The following is a 20,285-nucleotide window of genomic DNA, read 5'->3' on the forward strand; positions in this document are numbered from 1 at the left end:
AATTGCTAAGGTAGAATGTTTATTCTGTTAAGTTGGTCAAGATGGTTTAAATAACAATAACGATGATGATGTTGATGAAGTAAGGACCATTGAATAGGATTTATTAATCATAAAAATATCTCAACCCAGGTCTCAGGGGACAGGCAAGCCCAGGCTCCAGACCTGACGAGGAAGGAAGAAAGAAGGTAAATTGGGAGAGGAGGGGTTACAACTCTGGGGGGGGGGGGCGGGGGGAGCGGGAGAGCGCCCCAGAGCTTCCCTTACCAGGAGAGCACCGCTCATCAAAGAAACCAAAGTTACACACATTAACAACACCACTTAACCTTCAACGTCCTGGGTGCTAACTCTAACTGCCGTATTTGCACTCTCAATTTTACTAATACCCATTTCAGCAACTTCGGAGGTGACACCAGGGCTCACTGTGGGCTAGCCCAGGCACCCAGCCACCATTTATAGCATTGTTTCTATGGAAATGTGTTTCAAGCTTCAAGAAATTGAGCTGCTGGCAACCCTGGGGCAAGCACGTGGTCTCTAAATTAGGGAACTGAGATGAGCAGTTATTGCTGGGCCCTGGGCTCAGGAAGACAGCTTGTTACTTAGAACCTGTGACAGTTAATAGGCCATCAGCAATGATCTCGGTGGAGTAGGTCTGAGATCACTGCAGAGGGTGGGCGTGGGATCAGAGCGTCTAGGAATGAACACGAGATTCCAGGGAAGCACATGGACATACATCCCCAAACAGATAACACCAGCAGGCGTGTCGTGGAAAACGTGAAACTGGCCTGCGTATACCCCTCGTGAAGTATCCAGGCGTGCCCTGAACCCACGCGCTTTCCAATTTCTCTCTGATCCTGGCAAACCTCCATCCATAAAGCCCTATTTCAGTCTGATCTTGGAACAAAAAAAACCCTCCAAATCTCTGACAGTCCTGCAGTATGGCCTGGGGAGATGTATGCTTGAAAAAACCAGGCACCAGCAGGGCCCGGCCATCTCTCCGCATGTGCTCTGCGGCAGTGGCTTCTGTTCTGCAGGCTTCAACCTGCCCGGCCAGGCGGCCAGGCCTGCCCAGCGCTCTCGTTCCTGTGTCTCCAAACAAGCACTAAGGAGGCTCCATCTCCTGTGCTGGTCACAGGGAAGGTCTGATCGTGGGCCCTCCCAAGAGACCTTCCACATGTCAAGAAAGTTCCCCACTGAGAAGAAAAGGCTACACTCACAGACAGGCAAAGCCAAGGGGGAGTGGTGGGTGGGTGAGAAGGCTGCTCACTGGGCATCCCGAGGCTCTGAAATGCCAGAGATAGGAAAATGTGGTCAGAAAAGGATCAGCTGCTCAGTCACAAGGCCATACCTGCAGTTGGCAAGTCCCGGCAGAGCCCACGGCAAGCTGGGAGGCCGCCGAGGGCCCTGCCTGCTAAGCCAAAGCTAGACTGCATGAATGTGGGGGGCTTAATGAGGCTAGCACTAAAGGGCAAGTCTAAATTTCAATACCATAATAAATATGGGCAACACTGGGGACACCCCAGACAGTAACTGACTAGGGCTCCCCCTGGGTTAGGCAGGGCTGCGGGAGTCAGTTTGCAGAGCTCATCCTCCCTGCTGCCTGTCTGAACTGCAGAAAAGAGAATCCGTTGCCTCCCCCTGTGGCCGGGGCCTGCAGGGCCAGGCAGCCTCCAGGTGAGTGGGGGGCTCACAGACTAGCCTCAATGTGCACATGCTCGCTGCACTGGCTCCCTGGAAACTCAGGTGGGGAACAACTGTCCGGGGCTTTGAAGCCAGTTGGAAGCCGCCTGTACAGAGTCCACGCGGGGACCCCCACAGTGACACAGTGAGTGGGCCTGTGAAGTCAGATCTCCAGTTATAAAATGACCCCAGTTAGCCAATCTGAATTCTCCAGCGCTGCAGTGCAGATGGTTCAGACACAGCAGTTCTGTCTTCGTGGTAACAGATGAGAGGCTTGGAGTTTCTCCCCTGGCCTCCTTCCTACCCAGATCCAAAGTCTTTGATATGTTAAGGTCCTTTTTTAAGTATATATACTATATATATATATTTCTAAGGCAATTCCAAACACACAAATACTCCATTCATAACCGATCCACCAAAACCCAGTACTTACTTTATGCCAATTTATATTACAGCCAATGTAATCAGTTTGTAGGCACTCATCAAATGTATGTACAATTTTGCCTGCTAAAACAGAAGCCACTTTTCCACCAAAATTAACCCACATTTCCCCATGAGTTAATATAATTTTCATATTAATTTAACAGTGGCACAATATTCACTGTGTCTTGATACCATGAATTATATGCCATGTGGAACATTTAGGCTACTTATAGGTTTTTGCTATTTTAAACAATGTTGCTCTAAATATCTTTGTGCATATAGTTCTTTTCCTGTTTAGAATTATTTCCTTAAAATAAATTCCCAAGAGTAATACTAATAGGTAAAAGGAAATTAACATTTTTATAGTTTCACGTTCTACATTTTAAAAATATATTGTTTTGTGTGAATTACCTGGATTATCTATTTTCCAGAGTAGCTTTCCTGATTACACCTCCCAATCCTGCCAGTCAAGATCTACTCTTAAATCCACTTTTCCCAACTCCCCGGTGGGCTGGGCATCTGGAGTGCACACCCATGATTGGATAGACATTGGAGGTAGCTCAACTGATTTGCTGTGGAGGGATAATAAAGGGGGACAGAGAGATGGGGGTAGGAGGGTAGAGGGCTGGGATGGGTAGGGGCAGGCTCTATGGAGGCAGAAACAAAGGCCACATTCGGTCCCTCCCAAAACAAACCAACACCTCCCTGGACATCAAACCTACCCCACCCCCAGCTTCCCCGAGCTGATCTTCCAGGGGCCAAGAACAAAGACACACTTCACATTTCTCAAGGAAATCTGTGCTTCCAGGGTCTGAAAACATACTTTGCAAATGACATCAGCCATGCACTTGTCAAGTGGGCCCAGGCACGTCGTGGCCTCAGCCCTAAAGGTGATTCCATTTTAAGAAGGAAAATCTTTTAAGAAAGAAAGCCCTCCTCGTCAGCCTGGTGGGAAAGATGCTACTGCACAGCACCCTGTAAGCGGCATGCAGACCCCAGGTAACTATTCCATGGGTCCCACTGTGATGCACCAAACACACTACCTGCCTGGCTCCACTCACAGGCCTGTGGCATTTTCAAGCAGGAAAGGACCACATACAGTCTACGCTTCTCGTTTCATAGACAAACCAAGGCCCGAGGCCCTGCTCCGGGGCTCCCGCTGCAGTCTGCAATCACCTCTTCCTCTTCCCCCTCCACAAGAGCCACAGCCTGTCCTGACTACCACCAGACCAGACAGGGCTTCTGTTTTAAAGAGTCCCAGACTCTCCTCTCACGATCAGCTGATTCGTCTTGTCTAGTTCCTTCTCTGTGCAAAGCCAGCAGACAGCACCAGGCATGAAAACTAAGGGGTCCACGAAGGGCAGCTGATACTTACCCTTTTTGAAGGGTTGGGGTCCATGGGGAGGAAAGTCTCTGCCACCATTAAACCAGTACCTACCACAGATGCCTCTTCCGAGTCCTCAGGGTGAGGGGGACCCAGGTGCCAGGCTCTGTGTCCCCGAAGTCCCTTCCCACCCTCACCAGGGTTTCCTTGGCAGTGGCTCCACCAGTAAGTGCAAAGACAGGCCATCATGCAGACGACCAGCTCACCAACCAAATGTCCACCTGACCCAGGCCAGGTCCTGGGCCTGCCCACTGCTCCCTCACATCCTCTCAGGCTGCCCATGGGACACCTACTATGTGCCAGGCAGGAGACAGGCACACCTGCAGCTGATGCCAGCGTCCTGCAGTGAGGAAGTCCAACCACAGAAACGCTAAGGCTGGGGCTCGGGAAGGCAGCAGGAAGCAGGTGACTTCTGGCAGGAGGAAAAGGGCAGGGAGGGCGTTCCAGGCAGAGCACACAATGCACACAGCACAGAGCGGCTTTCTCCCAAGCCCACCGAGGAGCGGAGAGGACACTCATGGGTGCTAGGGATGGGCGAGTGGCAGGAGAGAAGGTGGAAAGGTGGGCTGGGGCTCCCACCAGCCCCATTCTGAGGAATGTGAGGTTTCTCCTGCAGAACGTGGGCAGTTCTCAAAGGTTTTTAATAGGGATATGGTCAAAGCTGTGTTTGAGTAAAGGAACTCGGGTCTTTCAAGACTTCTCTTCTGCTTCAATGCTGCTTTTAATGCGATCTCATTTCAACCAGACATAAATGGGCAAGTCAGTGTAGACTGGACCAGAGCCAACACTGGCTGGGAACACCCCTGCTCCGTCCCTCCTAGGGGCCAACTTGATCCCATATTGATGACCAAGCCTCAGCCTCAGGAATCACCTCCAGTCTGGCTGCCAGAATCCAGCCCAAGACACGCCCAGCTCCGCGGAGGCAGCAGCTTCCCGCTTCCAGGCATGGGGGGGCGGCGGGGGGGGGGGGGGGAGACTCTTGGCACACCAGTGGACGCCACAGCCAGGAGTGCAAAAGTGCATTTTTCTTTTCCTTTTTAATGGAAATGAATTCCTTTGTCTAAGATGATTGGGACTGGATTACCAAGATTTCAACCATCATGCCGTTGCTTCACAGAGCTATAACCCAAGGATCTGAGGGCAAGAAGTGAGCAGGCACTCACCTCGCTGAGACCCTCTTCATGGAGGAGGAACCTGGGCAGGGATGCTCCGAAGCCCTCTCTCTGTCCTTGGGCTCTCTCTCAGGCAGGATGCTGGGTGGAACATCTCAACGGGGTCGACATCCTCGGAACTGGAAAGGTGCCAGTGCTGTCGCCTCCGCCAGCTTGGGCACCAGCGATCTCGATCATTCCACGAACCACGCCTGAAGCCAAAACTCCGACCTCCCAACTGAAGAGCAAGGTAGCACCTCCCAAATACCTCATGGCCCTGCCAGTCTTGCCCAACGTCAGAGGAGAAACAGAATTCAAACTGTAACTACCTGTTCGCCAGAGAGAGCCAAGCCTGGGCCGCTGTCCCTTTTCCAAGTGAAATCAAACGTGCAGGGGCGATCCAGATGCCGGGATGACCTCTCTTTCCCACTGGAATCATTCAGATTCCAGAGGAGAAGCCCAATCTATAATAATAAAAGCGTAATACGCTAATGAGACCAGACGTCCTTCCGGACGAAGCCGGGGCTGCGAGGGAAGCCGGTGCCAGAGGGAAGGGTCTGGGTGCCAGAGGGAAGCCGGTGCCGGCAGCGGAGGGGGGTGGGAGGGGGGAAGGAAGGCCTACTCTTGCACGAATTGCGTGCATTGGGCCTCTAGTTGCTAATGAAATGCTCAGCTCTCCAGAGCATGTAAGAATCCTGAAGTTTAGCTGGAAGCTAAAGGATTCAGAAACATGTCCAAAACGATTAGGATCAAGATGTGGAAATTTTCAGTGGCCAAGGGACATGCCCCATCTCCTCCTCCCATGTCCAGCACTGCCCCACTGTCCCAATCTCAGGATGAGAATGGGGTCAAGCTTCTACAGTGGACACGTGTCCATCCGGCATGGGCACCTGTTTTTAGGTTCCAGGCACCTGGCATTGAGTCCTGGTGGGAAGCAGAGTTCCACTTGCCACTGGGGAAGCTGTAACCTCCAGTCTTCAGGACCTCCAACAGTGAGAACATGGACATGGGGGCTAAACTGACAACCGGATGCTCAGCCTGGGCTTTGCCTCTGGAGTGAGTGGCACAAAAGAGCAAGAAAGCTCAGAACTCATTCTGAAGGGGGTGGCAGCATCCAGGTCAGTGGGCAGCAGTGATGCCAGGCCAGTGGCATGATCACCTTGGCTATCGTTCCAGCCACCCAACTTCCCACAGGTCCTCATCGATTTCTGAGCCTTGTTCTCCAGTCTTGCAGGACATTTCATGAGCCACCAGATATCCTTCCAATACATTCTTTTCTCCTTATTTTGGCAAGAGTCAGCTTCTGCTAAGTGCAGACCTACGACCTGGACTTCCCCAACATATCCTTCAACCTCCACACTGGCTCCTCAGCACCCGAGACAATACATCTGCTCAAGTCTATCTTTTCCTCTGTGAAAAGAGTCTAATCTAAATACCCAGCCCTGGCTGGTCTGGCTCAGTGGATAGAACGTTGGCCTATGGACTGAGGGGTCCCAGGTTCGACTTCAGCCAAGGGCACATGCCTGGGTTGAGGGGCATGCAGGAGGCAGCCGATCAATGATTCTCTCTCATCACTGATGTTTCTATCTCTCTTTCCTTCTCCCTTCCTCTATGAAATCAATTAAAATAAAAAATAAAATTAAATACCCACACATCTGAGAGGATCACAGCCACATAATAATCACACATATGAACAGATACCATAAATGCTGCAATTACCAACCTACCCTGCTGCTGGTTCTGACCAGATGCCCCGGTTTGGGGCATTGGTATCAGAAATGAAAGGTATTACTGATCCCTTGGCCTCATCCCTGTTTCTCCACCAGCTCAGGGAAATTGAACTGGAGTCAGGAAACCTGGGTTCTAGAACTTGCACATGTCAGCTCAACGCTGGGGCAGGTAACACCTGCACCGCCTGCTTCACAGGGAGGTTAGATCAAATGAGAAGCCCTCAGGGCAAAGCCCCAATAACTTCCTAATTCCCAAATCAATCCTTGTTTTCAGCCCTCCTTCTTGGCATTCCTCAATGATCAACAGTTGATCAATTTCAATTCACAGACCATGGAGAACTTTCTGTGTGACATGTTGTACTAGATGCACAAAATCATGGTTTCTGTTTTCATAAAATGCAAAACTCCCTCCTCCTTCGGCTTCTATGACACCACGCTGTCCTGGTGTTCTTCCTTCCTCCCCGTCGGTTCCTTCTCATTCTCTGCTGCACACACACACACACACACACACACACACACACACACACACCGTCAGTCCTCAGTGGCTTCTCCACTCCCCACTCAGAGATAAGGTCCGAACCTCTTGGCTGACACAGATGGCTAGCCATGACTGGCCCCGGCCTGCCCCTCTCGGCACCCCTTCCCACCAGGGCTACACCACACCACACCACTGCTTGCACTTCCCAAAGCAGACCGTGTTGTGTCACACCCAGGCCTCACCTGAGCTGCCCCCTGGGTCTAGAATGCCCTGACTCCCTTTGCCACCTGGTGGACGCCTACTCGTTTCTCAGGATTCAGCTCAAACATCAGCGCTTCCAGAAAGCCTCTCATTCATTAATTCCACAGCATTCATGAAGCACAGGTCCATGCGGGGCACTGGGGCCACCCTAGGCCTTCCCTGACATTCCCCAGTCCTCGAGCCTGGCAGAAGTGACCAGTTCCCTCCCCTGAGCCCAGCAGACGCCTGCACCTGCTCCCAGTGACATCTATGGCACTAACTGCTCTTGGCTTTTGTGCGTGAGCACACTGCCTCCCTCACAGACCATGAGCACCCTGAAGGAGGAGGCTGAATCTCCTTTTTCTTTGTATCCTCAGTTCCTAGCACAGAGCTAAATAAAGCACAAGGTAGGGATTCAACAAACGCATGTAGCACACGTGAGTGAAAGAATGGAGGGCATGAGCGAAAGAAAACCACTGCTATGGCTATGGCTGGTTTTCTTTTTCTCCGTGACTGGGGAGGCCAGATCCTAAATGCCCGCTGGATAGTTCAAAACAGCCTCCTTGAAGATGGCGGAGGAAATCCCGAGCCTTTGATCACTTGTAGTGGTAGGGGGGCGGCTGTTGGCTCCTAAGCTGTCCCAGAGCACATGCTATTGGGAGGCCACAGAAGACGTGGACCCAGATTCATACAGAAGATTCCTTGTTGGCCTCTTACAAAAGCCTGCAGCAGAGAGACTGGGGACGGAAGACTAGGAAGGGGAGAGGAGAGCAGGCATGGAGGACTAGGCCTTAGAGCAGAGTAAAGTATCTGCTACACATTGGCACTGCCTTCTCCCAGCCCCATACCAATGACATGTCACCCCAAGCCTAAGTCCTTCATCTGCAATCCTGGGTGATACAACTCCAGTTTAAAACCAATTCCAGGGCCCTAGCTGGTTTGGCTCAGAGGATAGAGCGTCGGTCTGCAATCTAAAGGGTCCCAGGTTCAATTCCAGCCAAGGGCACATGCCTGGGTTGCGGGCTTGATCCGCCCCCACCACACACACACACACAGTGGGAGGCGTGCAGGAGGCAGCCAATCAATGATTCTCTCTCATCACTGATGTTTCTTTCTCTCTCTCTCTCTCTCTCTCTCTCTCTCTCTCTCTCTCTCTCTCTCCCTTCTTCTCTGAAATCAATAAAAAAAACAAATTTAAATAAACAAAAATAAAATAAAACTAACTCCATGGATCTCCTGCTCACCTGTTCTAAGAGCCTTTCTTGCTTAACCTCATCTGATTATTCCCTAACTTATAAACCCACCATCTATTCAGGGTGAGCATGGGCTAAGAGCCTTGAACCTGCTGCCTCAAGGATAGCAGATGCCTACAAGCATCTCAGCATGCTGAATGGACTGCAGGATTTAAACACACACATGTTTAATATTCCATAGCTCCCAAATTCAAGCCAACCACTTCATCCGGTGCCCAACCTTAGGAAGGGTAAATTCTCCCAGAACTGGAGGATCAGGCTAAGATGAAGTATCAAGAGCCAGTATGTCTGCCACCTACCTGGTACTCTCCTAATGGACTTCCAAGGTTAATTTTTATTATACTAGAGGTCCGGTGCACCGGTGGGGTCCCTTGGCCTGGCCTGCACTCTCCTGCAATCCAGGACCCCTTGGGAGATGTTGGAGAGCCGGTTTTGGCCCAATCCCCGCAGGCCAGAGATAGAGGCTGCCCTGGGTCTCTAGTATGCATAGAAGATCTTTGGTTAATCTCTTCCCACCCTCCCCCTCTCTCCTTCCCTCTAAGGTTCATCAATCTGTTCCATGTTTCCATGCCTGTGCATTGAGCGTCTGCCCCCTGGTGGTCAGTGCATGTCATAGCTACTGGTTGAAGGGTCGGCTGGTCGCTTAGGCTTTTATATATATAGACTAGAGGCCCGGCGCACGAAATGTGTGCACCGGTAAGGTCCCTAGGCCTGGCCTGTGTTCACGGCCATCTTCCCTGGCTGTCGGCAGCCGGTCCGGTCCCCCCTACCACCCCCCCCCCCCGCGCCACGACCCACCCCTGGTTCCCCATTCCCCATCAGGCAATCGGAGCCTGCCGGCCGGGGGAAGGGACTGAGAAGTTGGCCGGCAGGCCCCAATCAGGCGATTGGGGCCTGTGGGCTGTGGGCAGCTTATGCATTGAGCGTCTGCTCCCTGGTGGTCAGTGAGCATCGTAGCAACCAGTTGTTCTGCTGTTTGGTCGATTTGCATATTACCCTTTTATTATATAGGATTCTTAATTTTCAGCTCACATGCTGATTTTAGAACCTGATCCCCCAGAATATGCAACTCCACCAAATTCCATTCTCCTAGGTGACAGATCCACCCCAGAGTCTGCTTCTGCCTCTAGGTACAACCTATCTCAGAAGCTGGACTGTCAGTCTCCTGGGGGGAAGGAGCAGGTAGGACCCCACTTTGCACCCCTCATTGTGCCACGCATAGTGTTGAGAGCACTGCAGCTGCTCCATAAATGCCCAGTGAGGACAGTTGGCCCTACGTTGACTGGCCATTCATGGGGTGCCAAGCGTGTGCTCCTGGGCCTTCTCCTGGGTCCCTCACGAGACCACTGGGAGGGTTCCTCCACTTCCTCGGGGTTGCACAACCCATGTTCCAAGCACACAGACACCAAGTAATTTTATTGGCCAACTGAGGCTGGTTAGGAGGTTTTAGGAACTCAATGTAGGTTGATAACAACTAGGATCAACTAAGATTGCAATGAGATAACATAATGGTAAGAAGTCTATAAAGCCAAAACCGGTTTGGCTCAGTGGATAGAGCGTCGGCCTGCGGACTGAAAGGTCCCAGGTTCGATTCCGGTTAAGGGCATGTACCTTGGTTGCGGGCACATCCCCGGTAGGCGGTGTGCAGGAGGCAGCTGGTCGATGTTTCTCTCTCATCGATGTTTCTAGCTTCCTATCCCTCTCCCTTCCTCTCTGTAAAAAAATCAATAAAATATATATTAAAAAAAAAAGAAGTCTATTAAAAAAGCACCCCACTTTCTCCTTAAAGCCCTCCCCTGCACCCATTTTTATTTTTAAGTTTCCTCTTTTTTAATCTTTGTGTACTGCCTTAAGGAAACTAAAGAGATGGAATCCTTGGTTTACAGACAGACATGCTGGAACTGTTGATTACGATGGGCTAAAGCCCGTGGTCGGCAAACGGGCTCGCGAGCCACATGTGGCTCTTTGGCCCCTTGAGTGTGGCTCTTCCACAAAATACCACGGCCTGGACGAGTCTATTTTGAAGAAGTGGCGTTATAAGAAGTTTAAGTTTAAAAAAATTTGGCTTTCAAAAGAAATTTCAATCGTTGTACTGTTGATATTTGGCTCTGTTGACTAATGAGTTTGCCGACCACGGGGCTAAGTGATCAATGCAGATGGCAACAGGGAATGGAATGTGGAGTTCGTGCTCTGACTCTTCCATTCAACAGCTGTGTGACCTCAGAGAAGTCACTTATCCTCTCTGAGCCTTAGTTCAAAATGAGAGAGTTACCACTGGAGCCCTTCCCAGCTTTAAATCCTTAATGTCACGATTCTCTGAGACACTGTTACTGCAATTACCATAAAGCAGGGGCTGGATGAAAGCAGTCCCAAAGGTCCTACTCAGTTCTAAAAACTGCTTGTCTACCGAAACAGCAGATTCTAGAAAATATTGTTTATTAAACGCAGTTTATGCATAACTTTTCAAAAATAGTTTTCTATGTAAATCCCAGTTCATCAAGAATCTTCCATTAAAAGTGAATCCAACATATTGACTGCAACATTGGGTGTATTAGCAAAAGACTGGGAAAAAAACAAATGCTCTTCAGTAGGAGACTAGTTAAATAAATCCTGGCATTTTCATACAGCGGAGAATAATTTAGCCATTGGAAAAACTGAGGCAGCTCTATATGCATTGACATAAAGCAATCTCCAAGATACATTACGTGAAAAACACAGACATCAGAATCCTGTGTATAAGAGGCCACTGTTTATTTATTCATATTTTCTTCTATCTGCAGAGGCTACATCTGGAAGCATAACTAAAAAATGACAAATTGTAGTTGCTTAAGACAAGGACACTGAAGACTTGAAAATATGGGGACCATAAGAAGATGGGAAATTTATTCTTTCAAATTTTTACGTTATTAAATTTATCAATATTTTCTTATGGCTTTTGCTTTGCGTCTTAAGATGGTCTTGCTCCCCTCAAAGTTAAAGCAGATATTTATTTTTCTAATTCTATTGCATTTATATATGTTTGTATACATGTATAATAATCGCTTGTCTATGTTGAAATCCTTTTTCAGACTTACTTTACACTGTATAATTTATGTTTTTAAAATTTTGAATTCTAGGTATGAACTTTTTGAATAGAAAACTAGGGAGTAAAGAATTCATCAGATTTTTTTTTAATTTAATATTTTAATTGATTTTTAGATAGAGTGGAAGGGAAAGGGAGAGAGAAAGGGAAACATCAATCGGCTGCCTCATGCACGACCCTCATGGGGACTGAGCCCGCAACCCGGGCATGTGCCCCAACTGGGAATTGAACCATCAACCATTTGGTGCTTGGAACAACTCCCAACCAACTGAGCCACACTGGCCAGAGCCAGATTTTATTTTTAAGTAAAACAAAAGTTTTTTTAAAAATCTGGCTTACAGGGTGCATTTTATGACATGTGAATTACATCTCAATTAAAAAAGAATGAATTTAGTTTACATGGCAAGGTTGAGATTAACAGCATGAGAACTGGTGGAGACAACAGAATATTCTTAGTCAAGCCCAATGTGAGGGTTTAGCCAGGATCTCCCCAAGACTCAGTTTTATAGTTTGGCCTAGTTTTTTGTTTGTTTGTTTGTTTTGGTTTCTTTATTTTTTTAAAAAATGTTTTATTTATTGATTGATTTTTAGAGGAAGGGAGATAAAGAGAAAAACATTGTTTTTTTCCCGTTTCATTTATTTATGCATTCATTGGTTGATTCTTATATGTGCCCTGACCGGGGATTATAACGGTTAGAGCATCTTCCTGATACATCAAGATTGAAGGTTTAACCAACTGAGCTACCTGGCGAGGACGAATTTGGCCTAGTTTTATAGGTTCCATACCTGTTAGGGCAAAAGAAACCTGCAGCCAACCAAGAAATCTCTCTTTGCCTTGCTCACAAGTCTTACCTGAGAGTTGTCCCTGACTCCTTCTATCAGTCTGGTTCCCTTGGGAGGCCAGGTCAACCCAGGCAACAAATGCTCTTCCCTGAGAGCCGGTGCTCAGGCATAGGACAGCATGGGGCACAGGACAGGCCAAAATCAGGACAAAGAGGAGCCAATTCGGAAGCTGGACAGACACTGTCTGGCACCCAGAAGTAAGGGGTGCTGGAAATGGAACAGAATATGAGGTGCAAAGCCAGGAGGCGCCAGAGAGAGACTAACAGACAGAAGGAGGCAGCGCTGGGTAAGCGTTTAGAATAAAGACTGGGAACCATGGTCCTTGGTGCTTGGCTTGGCTGTGCATGCCTGTGCACAAGCAGACACTATTGCCATTTGCATCACTATTGTCATCATTTACGGGGACTTGCTATGAGTGGAGGAGCACCAGGCCCTGGGGCACAAAGACATATAAACAGGGCCTCTCAGTGTACTTGAAGAGTGATCATACTGATCCGCCCAAAGGCACATTAAAAAGCTGAATACGGGGTATGATTGGAGCCATGGCCCACAAGAGAAGCTGAAAATCCTTGCATTTTCTTCAGATTGGGGCCCCCATGGATGTTACTGGAATCCCCGGGGGAGGCCCACAGAGTGTGACGGGGGAGTTCTTGAGAAGGTGAACATGAACAGGAGGGAGGACTACACGGAGAGAGCAAGACTGAGCCAAGTGGAAGAGATGAAAGAAGAGACATTCCAGGATTCCAGGGAGGCCTGGGAGGTAGGAATGCTGCCACCAGCAGTTTGGACAAACACACAGAGTGGGTCACTGGGTCAGAGCGGAGGTTCAGGCAGGAGAACAGCGAAGGCCAGACCCCTGTGTAGAAGGCCCCGACGGCCAGCCTAGAAGTTTGAGCCTCACCATGCAGACAGTGGGGAGCCACTGAAGGTTGCTGAGCAGGAGGGTGACTCTTGCAAACAGGCATTTTAAGTGAGATTACAGAGGGGCCCTTTATCCCAGGCTTATTCAAAGCCCTGTGTGTATTTCAAGTGGCACTTGAGACAGAAAGTCGTAAAGCATTGCCCTGTGTCATGTAGACGAGGAAAAAAAAAAGGTTTAAGGGTCTCACAAAGAGATGCTTCAGTGAGAACCAAAAATGAAGGGGGGCCGTTTTAAAGAAGGAAACAAATTTACAGGACAGAACCGCCAGGCGTCTGGAAAACAGCAGCGCTTTCTTCAGAATCTAGAATGCCCTCTTTTGGCTGGGGGTGTTCTGCCTCCTATTCTGGAGGTTCATCGTGATGTCAAAACACTGCATTGTGGCGTAAGGAGTGAAACAGCTGGGAGGAGGCAGATGAACAGAAATATACATAAATAAAAGGCCTCCATTCTAAGACCATCATGTTTCCAGTCTTAAACCTCTGCAGGGCAAGCTCTGTGAATGCAGGTGTTCTCCATCTGCCTCTCTCAGGGGCATCTTGGGGGTTTCTGCCAGAGTTGCTGAGCCCCCTAATTACCTCCAACAGTTTTTCCTCTTAAAACAATAAAATTGTTTTTTAAACAGGTTAAGTTTTTGATTCGGAGCTTTTCCAATGTCGTTCCTAATTGTGCATAGCGAGGCAGCAGTCAGGGCTGCTCAGGGGCCGCGAACTGGGTAGCAACTTCAGGCCATAAATCAGCATTTAGGTAAGGTGGGAGAGGAAGTCAGGATTATGTTTCCAGTCTTAAACCCCTGCAGGGCGAGCTCTGTGAATGCAGAAGCAAAGCTGAGCAAGCCGAGGGGCAGGGCCTGAGTTATGCACAAAACCCGGCCAGGTTGAGCCTGAAGATATGGGCAGGCAACTCCTTCACGTGGCTCCATAACTCCAGGGAGTCTGCTTCCTTCTTTCTCTGGCCTTTGCAAAGGGTCCCCCTCCTGCCCCAACTCCTGGGGGGCCTCTGGGCACGTTTAGTCTCTGCAGATTCCACGTGAACACAAAGGTTTGCAAACTCAAAGCTGTCTTTCTTTTGGGGTCAGAAGGGCCAGCTCCCACCCCCTGTTCCTCATAACTAGTGCTGGGCCCCAGTAATCCCTGGCTAAAGCTGCCCTGGTCAGGTGAGACAGCTAGCCAGGACCTTGGCAGTCAAGTCCAGTAAAAAAACCAAATGTACCCAGAACAGGGGGTTGTGCAACTCATGGGAACTCCTCCTGTGGTGGTGTTTTCACTTTTAACCTCCTTTCCTTGTGGAATTGTGTCTGTACATCCCAGAATACCCAGAAATGTTCTAATTTCACATGTTTTTTTCCCTCAAGTCTCTGGAAGCACATAGGTGCCTGCCCGGGATTGTGCCTAATGTTTTGGTGTGACCAAAGGTCACTGTGCTCATGACACAGAGCTGGCAGGAGGCTGCAAAAAAAGCATTTTCCTTCCAGGTGAAACTCAGTTACTTGGCTGGGGGGAAAGCCAGGCACGGAGGGGCTCCGGGGTGCCAGGGCCATTGGTACCTGCCACTCTAAGCAGCGAGGTGGGTGATGCCACTGAGCCACACAGTACCCTCAGCAGGGCTGGGTGCTGCCCCCACGAGAGTCTCCCACCGAGGACAGGAAGAGAGTGGGCTGAGACTTGGAATGTGAATGGCTCTGCATGCAACCTGTACATGCTTTTAAAAACACACGTTTTTATTGGTTTCAGAGAGATGAAGGGAGAAGGCTAGAAGATGGAAACATCCATCAGCTGCCTTATGCAGGCCCCTACAGGGGATGGAGCCCACAATCCCAGCATGTGCCCGGACTGGGAATCCCACCAGCGGCCTCCTGGTTCATGGGTCCACGCTCAACCACTGAGCCACACGGGCTGGGCAATGTACATGCTTTATGACTGTTTTGAACCCCTCTATTACAGTAAGCCACCTCTGAGGCTCAAGGAGGACCTGCTGCCTTCTGTCCACACTTGCAGGCTTGGCTCCCTTCCTGCAAGCAGGCAGCTTGGTGGGTGCAAGGACCCACCACCCTGGCCTGTGCAGCATGCCTTTGCATGCCTTGCTCAGGCCGTGGGTCTGGGGCTCCTCTGCAGAAGAAAACGTGAGTCACTCCTCTGACTCCTCCACTCCCACCCCGGACACTGTCACAGACACAGAGTCTCAAAGCCCCAGCACTTTTCCCTTTGCCTGGAACACAATAAAGGAACTAGGATCCACCAACTAAGTTTCTGCAGCCGACACTTCAGGGCTCAAAGTCTAGTTCACCAGCCAGCTCGGTCACACACGTCTGACGTGTCCTTTTTGTAACTAGGCCCCAATCAAGCCACCGTGCAATTCTGCTAATTCAAACTGCCTTCCCGTTTAGGGAGGTTGATAGCCATCTCCCATCTCCTTTTCCTGCTGACGTCATCCCACATTTTCTACAGACACAAATAAGGGTACAGCTCCTGGGATAGTTTTCAGGCTGCCCAAGGTGGTGGGGAGTGGAGGGATCCTGCCCTCCTGGGTCCACCACACTTACGGAGCGGTGGGCAAATTGTCCAAGGTTAAGGGAGAGGCCAGGAAATAAATCACCTAGCTAAGGTTAAAAACCAAAAAAGAACTCGGTGACTGCAACTCATGCCCAGATCTGCCCTGGACATTTGCAATGCAAATCTGCGTTTTGTTCCCCGCCACTGACGTCTTGCACAATAGCCTGTGTATAAACATACACGCCAACAATGCCTGACTGTGCAATCGCGCTGTAATTACAGGCCGGCAGGAAGCTGCTGCTAGGAACTGCACCATTCAACCTCTAGCCCTCCCGTGTGCGGAGTCTCCACCGCACGGACGTACATTCCTGCACAGCCCAACGCGTCCCCGCCGCCGCTGTTACACATGCCCGGGAGCCGCCCGCCAGTCCCAGCGCCGGAATACTTTGCAGGGATGTCATACACTTCTCAATTGTTCTTAAAAAAACACACACACACACCCTGTGCCACGAGGCTACCGAGAGCGGCGGGAACCACCATCCAAGCTCCCCAGCACATTCCTGCAGTCCCAGCAGTTTCAGAAACCAGAAAAGAGCGACATGCCACGGAGTCCACGGGAAGCGGGTTTTGGAGTTTTATATAGAAACCACTCACATATGTACGTGGGTGTGCTGACAGTTTTTACGGCTAAATTGCCAAGTGTTAGGCCTTAGTGATTCCCGTCAGGTTCAGGACGTGGTGGGGGAGGAGAAGGGGTGGGATTTGTTTGAAGGGGGGCTGGGGGGGCAATTCTGGCTTTGCTTTTGGGAAATGCGGAAGGTTGTTTTCCCCAAGCTTTTATTAAGTTGCTCTGCTCTTCCTCATTGGAGGGCAGAGCAAAGAAAAGTGGGGAGAAAGTTCCTTTAACTTCCCACCTGCGACCTCACTGAGGGCCGAGAAGAGGAACAGCACGCTTCCCCGAAAAGCACTGCGGAGGGGGAGACGCGGGGAGGGGGTTGGGGGGGTGCAGCGACGGCCCCGCCTGTTGGGCTGGAGGGCGCGGGGCGGAGGACGGGCCCCAGATGCAGGCCGCTGTAAGTCCCTTCCCTGCGCCCCCTCCTATCCGATCAGCACCGTCGGGAGCGGCCCGCCTTCGGCCAGGGCGGTTTGAAGTCCCGCGGCAAACCAGCGACCACAGGGCGCAGCCCGGGCCCCCACCCCGGCCGCCGAGCTCTCTCCCTGCAGCGCCCGCCGCACCCCGGCGCCCTGAGCGGCGGGCCCACCACTTCCCCGCCCGCGCGGCCAAGCCCCCGCCCGGACGGTTTCCGAGCTCCCCGGCGGCGCCCCGGCGGTGGAGGGGCGCCGAGACCGCGGCTCACCTGCGCGCCGGTTCCCGGGGCGGCTCGGAGGGGCGCTGGGCGCGGACAGGGCGGCCCGCAGATCAAACTTTGTTGCTCTCGGGACGGCGCAGTCGTCACTTCCTCGCCGAGCGGGCGGCGCGGCCCAGGCTTTGACCCAGCAGCTCGCGCGGTGGCGCGCCGGGCCCTGCAGCCGCCCGCCCGCCCGCCCGCGCGCTCAGGGCCTCGGGTGCCGTCTCCCTGGCTGCGCGCCCTCGGCTCCAGGGAGAAGCGGGCGGCCGTCCGCCGAGTCTGGACCCCTCTGGGAAAGGCTGGCCCCAACCGGGTCGGGTCTGCGCTGAAGAAGTGCAGTGGAGCCTGTTCTCGGGTCTGGAAGGTGGTGTTGGGGTTCAGGGGCCCCCGAGAGCCGAGGTTCCAGGAGAAAACACACCCAACCCACAAACAAAGCAGTGGGGGAGGAAGGAGAGAAAGTTTTTCAGTTTGGTGTTGCCTAGCTAGAAGGTCATGTCAGAGAGCAGCGTGCTCTGTGTTGTGCCAGATAATGCCTAAGCCGGACCTTAAAAAACACGGGTCTCCTCCCCACATTTCCTCAAAAGGTCTGCGCGCTGATCCGTCGTCACTTCCATGGTGTTAAGCGTGCAGGATGGTTACCATTTACGACACTTCAGGGGGCTATTCAGCGGCTGCAAATATTGAGGCTGCAAAATGGTTTCCTCCCCTGCGGATTTCCACCTCTTCCTTTACACTCAACACCGAAGATCTCTTTGGGGCCTGATACATTCCGTGTTTCATCACCAGCCAAAAGCTCAGAGGGGAGGACAGAGTCCTGAGAAGAGGAGCTTCAGGCAAGAGTCATTCTGAAAGTTATCGTTACCCAAAATAAACTTGCTCACCCCTCTGAACTACAACAAAAAGCCATCTTTCTATTTCTGATCAACAGCAACAAAGTAGTTAAGCAGCAGTCTTTGGGGGAGCATTCCTGATCCAGTAAAGCTGGAGAGAAAACGGGGTTAGCCTTTGCTGTGGCTTTAAAAAAAAAACACACACACACAACAAAAACAAACACCAGACATTTGAAACTGCAGTGGAGGGCTTTCATAACAGAAACATTAGCTTCCTTGTAGCTTGTTGTGGAAAACAGGGACCTTTTTAAAGGTGGCTCAAAAGCATCATTTAGGGCTCCACAATTTTCCTTCCTCCCCCTTCCCTACCCCCCTCCAACCCCCTCAAAAATACTGCTTCTACTAGCACATTGGCTAGATCACAGAACCCCAGGTTGCAAGGCTTCATCTTTTTTACTGCAGTACAGGAAACCATAGAGTTGAGTGAAGTCTTTGTCCAGAAAGGTGGATGTGAAACTGATGGGAAGTGACATCTGGGAAATGATCGGCAAGCCTGCCTTAACACCCAATGGGAAACCACAAAGGCGGACTCATAGAGCTCTCCTAGCAACACGAGAATCCATTTCCTCGCCTTTCCCAGCTTCCAGGAGCCACCCACATTTCTTGGCTCATGACCCCTTTTCTCCAACTTCAAAGCCTTGCGTCTCTCTGGATCATTCTTCCATAGACATGTCTCCCCCGGACTGATTCATCTTCTGCCTCCCTCTTCCACTGTTAAGGATCTTTGTGATTACATTGGTCCACCCTGAAAATCCAGGATAATCTATTTTCAGATCAGCTCATTAGCAACCTTAAGTCTATCTTAACCTTAATTCCCCTTTATCATGTAACCTAATATAGTCACAGGTTCTGGGGATTAGGACAGGGACATTTTGTGGAGGACTGTTATTCTGTCTACCTTAGTCCCTTCCTGAATTACATTGGGGCAATCAGACGTAAGTAAATGTAAAGACGTGCTCAATGACTATCTTCCTTAGCTGGCCTGTGTGGAGGGGTCATTGAGACTCCAGAAAGAAATCCAGTCCTACCAACACCTTGATTTTAGCCTGTAAAATAAAAAGCTGCTTATTTTTCAGCTACCCATTTTGTGGTCAATTGTTACAGTAGCCATAGAAAATTAATGCAGTGGCATTTTCCAAACATCGTGTATTAGATACATGTATTACATGGAGTAGGAGAAGGCCCAGTTTTCAGATTACAGCTGAACAGGAAGTCTGGCTGGGTGGGCCAGACAAAGTCCCAGGATGCCAGCTCACAGGGAGGTTCCCAGAGTGACAGGCTGCTAGAAGCTCTAAGACAGTGCCTTGAAAGTTCAATCTGTATACAGTCACCTGGTTTAGGAGTGAACTCCATCCAACTCACAAACCATTTCTTGGAGTTTATTCTCAGAATTGCTAACTGTAGTACTTGCCTGCCACCATGTAGAGGCCAAGTGTGGAAAAGGTTAACAAAAGTAAAACAAAAGCTGCTATGGAAATTCTGTGCTTTTTGGTGAGCACTGTTCCCCGGCAAGGCTGTCCAACCACCTAGAGTTTATAAATGAATCTTTATGTGTGTGGGTTTTTTTTAAATTGATTTCAGAGAGGGGAAGGGAGAGGGAGAGAGGGATAGAAACATCAATGATGAGAGATAATTGATTAGCTGCCTCCTGCACGCCATCTACTGGGGATTGAGCCCACAACCTGGGCATGTGCCTTGACCAGGAATCGAACCGTGACCTCCTGGCTCATTGGTTGATGCACAACCACTGAGTCACACTGGCCGGGCTAAATGAATCTTTTTTTTTTTTTTTCACAATAAACAGAAACATACAAACCCAGGGGTCTGCCCAGCATTCCTGGAATCCAGGTTGGAGTTCAATCACCTTACACAGGTTGCTTTTTCCTGTTTGAGACAGACGAACATTTACTGGTGTGCACAGCTCAAAGGTTGAGCTCACTGCACCAGGGAGAAAGTCTTTTCACAATCAGTAATAAATATTGGTCCTGGGACAACTCTTAGTTTGTTTTGTTGTTGTTGTTTTTTAAAGATTCTCCACTTAAATTAAAAAAAATATATTATTATTTTTTTGTAGAGAGAGGAAGTTTGAAAAGAGAGAGAGAGACCGGGGATTGAATCCACCACCTTTTGATACTCCACCAGTTAAGCCCAGTGGCCAGGGCAGTCTTAGCATGAATGTAGGAGGTGTTACTGAGTTCCTAGACATTCCTGAGATGACTTTAGGTCTCATGACTTCTTACGGGAAGAAGAAGCCCTCCTCTTCTGAGGGCAGTACTGTCTGGGATCACAACAAGGGACCATACACTGAAGCAGCATGTAGAGTCCATAAGCAGCTATAGCTCTTTGGGGATCTTCGTGAAATAAAACTCTTCAC

At 50.2% G+C, this 20,285-nt stretch overlaps 1 protein-coding gene across 8 annotated transcripts in view; it reads right to left on the reverse strand.

The window, feature by feature from the left end:
- The window catches only part of MIDEAS (mitotic deacetylase associated SANT domain protein), a 66,129-nt gene extending 48,460 nt beyond the window's left edge, over positions 1-17,669 (reverse strand). For 3 of the 8 annotated variants that reach the window (XM_079769151.1, XM_079769150.1, XM_079769149.1), the window contains exons 1-2: positions 17,031-17,666; positions 4,648-5,099 (exon numbers count right to left, since the gene is read on the reverse strand). The gene's annotated coding sequence lies outside the window, so the exon portion shown is untranslated. Of the gene's footprint in view, positions 1-4,647; positions 5,100-17,030 lie in introns of all 8 variants that reach the window. The other 5 variants (XM_079769146.1, XM_079769144.1, XM_079769145.1 and 2 more) reach the window with 3 other exon arrangements.
- Between the last annotated feature and the right edge of the window lie 2,616 nt (positions 17,670-20,285).

This window comes from Cnephaeus nilssonii (genome assembly GCF_951640355.1).
Source record: "Cnephaeus nilssonii genome assembly, chromosome: 4".
Classification (NCBI taxonomy): domain Eukaryota; kingdom Metazoa; phylum Chordata; class Mammalia; order Chiroptera; family Vespertilionidae; genus Cnephaeus; species Cnephaeus nilssonii.